The following is a 6,120-nucleotide window of genomic DNA, read 5'->3' as shown; positions in this document are numbered from 1 at the left end:
CTTCAAGCTGTAAATCAGGTGGAGATACAGCCTAGCTGAGGGCTTGAACTAATTATCCATCTGTAAACTGGAGCTTAGGGACTCAAGAGTCTTTTATTTTGCAAAACATTACAATAAATCAATAAATAAAGCTTATCTTCTTTGATCGCGCACACTGTTTCTATCATAACTTCCAAAGTAAATAAGATAAATTATTCTGGGGCCTGGATTTTTCAGGGGAGGACTCAGTTTCCTTGAGCAAATATTTGGGAATAAGAGAAATGAATTTGATATCAAAGATGGTGACTTTTATACAGGAGAATAATAAGGGATCCTTTTTGGACTTAATTGCTGGGAGGTTTCCCCCCCCCCCCCCATATTTTTTTTCTTATTGCATTTTGCTGATATTTTGAAATGGTCTGCAAAATTTAAATCCACCTGAAGCTGCTTTTCTAAAAATAGAATTTTATATTCCTTGTTGTGCTCTTACAGATCTTGATTAAAATTAAGATCTTCCTCTAGCAAAGAGGAAAGGACTAGCTGAAAGGGCAAGGAAAAAGAAGAGAAGGACAACTTGAGTGGAGGCAGGACCACATTGAGGAAAGGAATATATAATACAGAGGTCTTCAAACTTCCACAAGTCTTAATGTTACCAAGTTTGGGGACCCCTGATATAATACATCTCTAGGATGCCTAGGTTTTTCATTGTGGGTACAATAAATTACATTTTAGTCATTGTTTTAATATAAGTTATGAATTCTAGACAATTTTTATGTAATGTTTTCTTTGTAAGCTGTAAATGTAAAGTTCTGAAACTGAAAAAAAAGTTCATAGGTGTGGAAAAATGAAGAACATCAAACTGGAGATGAAAAAAAACTATGAAAGGCAAACTAGAAGCAAAGGGAGAAAAGCAAAAATGAAATTTAAGACAAAGAACATTAAAGAGCATATGATGTGAAAAAGAAACCTATAGGTATATTCTTCCTTTTTTTCCTGCAAGTACAAGGTCAGCTTTTTTTTGGATCAAACAAGTGTTGATCCATTGATTATGGCAGGAATTGATTAATCAGCTTGTCACCCACACCTGATATTAGGCATTGGGGTTGAACTAATTCTCCCTCCAGAAGTTAGATCACTATGGACTCAACATGCTATTTTATTTTCTAAATCGTTTGAAGATTAAAGCATATATAAAAGGTTAATCTCTTTGATCACACACTGATTCATCAAAACTTCTGAAGTAAAGAAAATAAATTATTCAATGTCCTGAATTTTTCAGTGGTTTGTGTGAGAGAGTCTGTATGAGATGAAGAACTTTTTGAGAAATTAGAACCATGTCTATTCATTTGGTTACTTTTTAACAAACTTTATATACCATGAAATAAACTTGTATTTAGATGCATTTTACTTTAATTACATCAGTATTTTCATAACAAACAATACATGTGCTTAGGGGGTAAGGGTTTCTTTAACTAATCTAGTGGAAGAGACTCGAGTGCTAAAATCCACGGGTTAGGGGGCGCAAATTACTTGCCTTGCCCCGGGTGCTGACAACCCACGCTACGCCACTGACTTTACATGTGGATAAACTATTTTTGGAGGGGGCCATATCCACTTTGTAATGTTGCCTTTAGCTGGAAAATGTTGCATAAGGAAGGAACTTCAAATTGATTGTCTTTTCTTTGCCTGATGTGATCAGAGGTGTCCCAGGTGATTCCTACTTGGTCTAGGCAGACTCAGAAAGAAATCAAGCTGGGTTGTATTTTCTTATACCTCATTTGTCTAAGTCTGTTTTTGCGGTCAATGATTTATTAAGTGGGAGAAACAATTGGCATCAATAGAGTAAACAGATTAAATATACCTCCCCCTGCCCCCCAGAAAATTTCATCCAAGACAAAACTACACAATAAATGTCATTGTCAGCCTCTATCTTGCTTGGTTGCTATCAGCTACCATAGTAACAGGAGGAGGGGGCTTAGGTATTTGGGAAGGGCAGCTTGCTAGTGGAGATGTCTAGTGAAGAAGAGGGAGGGTTGTTCTCATTGTCTACTGCGCAGCTGAATGGACTTGTTTATGCCCAGTCAAGGTCAACCAACCCTGCATACCAGATGGATGAAGCCAGCTGAAGATGCAGCCCACATGACACCCATGGGGGTTGGGAATTGAGTATTCAGCCTGGGTCTATGGGGGGAGGGATCCTGGAATACTTTCAATATGTGATTTTTCACACCTTTAGCCTCAGGCCTTGCTTTACTTTAGCTGCTATCACTTCATATCCAGTAAAAGTACCTTTTCTCTAAAACCATGGAGTTGGTGGTTTCTTTTCTTGGATTTTGAAGGAGGCACGTCTGACAGTCATTCTTCAAACTTATTTGAATTTATGAAGTCAGAAAATTCAACGGTGTCATTAAAAATAATAATGATATATCATAGTGAGAAGCAAAATGGAGTTTGCTGGGAGCTACATCTTATTCTTCTAATAGAGGGCCTCCAATGTTTTATGACATAGCAAATCACTTGAACAGCAAGCTTACAAATTGTTGGCCCCACTTGGGAAGGCAATTGTTTCAAGGTATATATGTTAGGAAAAGGAGACCCTAATAAGCAATCATTACCATTTTCTTCTTCCTTTCAGTCATGTCTGCTTCTTGACGACTGCATTTGTACCACTCCTATTTCTTAAAATATCCAAAATACGAAATTTAACTGCAAAATGGATGAATGTCAGCAATTCAATTTGCGGTCAATTTTGGAGTTTGGGGAAGATTGAACCCACCCACCCCTTAGGACAATGGAGGTCCACAAATCTATCCTGAGAGCCAGAGGCAACCTATGGGCCATAAACTGTTCAACTATGCTTTTAAATGTTTCCAACAATTACTACAATAGGAAGGCTTAGATTATGTGCACATCCCACAGAAAAGTGATTGAAAATAGGTTTCCTTTCTTTACCTATGTACTTCATACAGTGATGACCCTGAAATAATGCTTTATTATTGGAAGTATTTCTACAATTAACCTATGAGTGCAACTAAACTTGTATATAAATTGCAAGCCTTTATACTGTGAACTCTTGTGTTCAGTGTCATGTTTTTAATAGCACTTTCCCTCTTCACACTTTTAATTATTTCACAAGAACTGGGAAGAGAACAATTACTCATACAATCTGCCTGGTATTCATCTCATAATTTGCATATTCAATGGCTGTTATAGACACGTGTGTCTTCTGTGATGCTTCTGGCTCCTTCTGAAGTTAATTTTGGAAATTAAAATTCTGATTACTGTGGGTTGGCAAAGTCCAGGCTGGTGCTCAATTAAGACTATGGCTACAACAACCCCATTGTTCTTCTGTTTTTTGCGCTTCCTATTCATACATTTTAAATAAGACAAGCCCAACTGGCTGGCTCCTCTGTGGGTAAGTCTCTCAGTGCCCACCTTTACTTAAACTTTACTTTTTATTATTAGTTCCTGGTTTGTTTTTTCATTTGTTCTCCCAGATGTTTACATTTATGAATACTTCCACATCCCCTTCCCGCATTATATCCATTGATTCTAACCCAGACCCTTTCTTCCCTGCAATCTTTATTGTTTCATCACTTCTTCAGTGCTGCACTGATTAAAGCAAAATAACAACAGCATGCTGTTCCTTGCTAAATTGACAACCTCTTAAATATGAGCCAACAATGTGCTCCAGCCACCAAAAAAGCCATCGCAGTCCTAGGCTGCATTAACAGAGTTATAGAATCAAGACCAGATAAGTGTTAATACTGCTTCAGAATGCATTGGTAAGACCACACTTGGAATATTACATCCAGTTTTGGATGTATTACGCCACAATATAAAAAAGTTGTTGTGACGCTATAAAAAGTGCAGAGAAGAGCAACATAGATAATTAGGGAATTGGAGGCGAAAATATATGAAGAACGGTTACAGGAACTGGGTATGTCTAGTTGAATGAAGAGAAAAAAATAGGGTGACTTGAGAGCATTCTGCCAAAATTTAAGGGGCTTCCACAAAGAAGAATTTTCGAAAGGCTGGACAAGAAACAATGGATGGAAATTAATCAAGGAAAAAACCAACCTAGAACTAAGGAGAAATTTCCTTACGGTGAGAACAATTAGTCAGTGGAATGGGTTTCCCCAGAAGTTGTGGATAGTCATCACTGGAAGTATTTAAGAAGAGATTGGACAGTCATTTGTCTGACATAGTTTAGGGCCTTTTGCTTGAGCAGAGGGTTGGACTAGAAGACCTTCAAGGTCCCTTTCAATTCTGTTATTTTGCCATTCTTTTTTCTGTTTGTGTCCCAGGAACCTTTGTGGCAATGAAATAGTGATGGTTTCTTACGTTCTATTGAAGTTTTAAAAAAGGTATTCATTCAGGCTGAGGTTTTGTTCTAAAATGCCTATGCTGCAAATTTGGGACAGGAATTGGAGAGAAGAGAACCATTCCAATACATTGGGCAGGTAGCTAGAAAGAATCTGAAATTGAAAATATACCCATTGGGAGAAGTAGTGAACTGTAGGATTGTGCTGGCTGAAATGCTGGGAAAATCAGTTGCCAGGAGGCATCAACTGGATATCAGCTGGAAGGGGGGGGGGGGAAAGGAACTTACTGACCAGTTGAGGGCATAGCAACCCACTAGCTCAGAATGAAATGGCTATATATGGCAGTGACCAGCTATTGGAGGAGGTGCTATTTAACACACTCAGAGCTGGGAAAATGTATACATCCCTATTACAGTAAACTAACTGCTCAGAAAATCTTACAATGGCTCAGAATTGAAAACAGTACTTTGAAAACAGAGCTTTGAAACATCGGCATGGAATTACTGTTGTAATGTGCTGGGAGTGTTTGGAGGACAATATTGTTTAATTCTTCACTGAAATAATTATGGGTAGCCTGAATTGGCAATTTTGGTTGGGTTGGGATGTATTTTGCCAAAATCTCTTTTGTTGTTTTTCATGTTGATCAAAATATTGTAAATACAAAATCTTGGGGTTTTATTGTAAATATTGTAAGTAAAAAAAACAGGGTTTTAGACAGATCTTATCTTGAATGCATATAAATATGCATTAGTGTCTCTCTGTATATGTACATGTGTGTCTGTGTGAGTGTGTGTGTGCGTGCTTCCTGTGTTCCTTGCATATTTTGTAATTTCCTCTCACACATTGCCCTTTATATTTAACCCCCATTTACAATTAATAGCTGCTTTAAGTAAATGGGAGATCAAATAACTGAAGGTTAAGCAAATACGGATAACAGTTGATGCAATATTAATAATCCAATCACATACTCATTTTCAGTGGGAGGAATAAAGGACAAAGTTCAGCAAATCTCATAGCAAAAGCATTAGCTACAGAAGACATTCTGAAAGGTTTTATCCTTGGCTTCTTCTTTTTTCAACTGTGGTTTATACCACAGTTTATACACTGTGCTCTCAGAAACTATAACCTGCAGACTGGACATTCAATGACATAGAAGAAGAAATGGCATTTCAAGGAGAAGAAAGGGCATTCAATCATATAGCAGAAGAAATGGGTATCTTTATAGGCAGGTATGTTGTCCCCCTAGAGCAAAAATTCAAAGATGTAACTCAGAAACTTACTAAAATAAGCAACCACATGGATACCCCTTTCTTCTCCTACATATGGGTACAAATGACACAACAATGAACCTGAAAACAATAACAACAGATTACGAACAGCTAGGGAAGAAAATTAAGGAATTAGGAACACAAGTATTTTCCATTCATCAGTAGGTGGCGCCCTCATCTTAAATTTCAGCATTGGTTTCAGCATTGTTTCAAATGTAAAGTTATTTAATCCGAGTTTAATTCGATTTTTAGAAGCAAAGTCAATTATTCAAGTAGATAGTTCCAGCATTTTAAGATGCCTTTCCAAAACAATGCCTATCAAGTTTGAAAGTCCTATTTTCTATGTTTTAAAAAAGTCTTTAGCTCCTCTCCCCTTAGTTCTTTTCCTTCGGGTCTACAATTTTTCACCGTATAATTGTTCGCTTTAACAAACAGCAATAACTAGAGGGAAAGATTAGAGGTTGAAAGAGGGCAGTACTATGTAAACTCAAATAATATTGTGATTGGCATTAAAATGGAACATTGAAGTATTGAATAACTACTTTAAA

Source organism: Natrix helvetica (assembly GCF_964273705.1).
Source record: "Natrix helvetica genome assembly, chromosome: 7".
Lineage (NCBI taxonomy): Eukaryota > Metazoa > Chordata > Lepidosauria > Squamata > Natricidae > Natrix > Natrix helvetica.
This window is presented reverse-complemented; position numbering follows the sequence as displayed.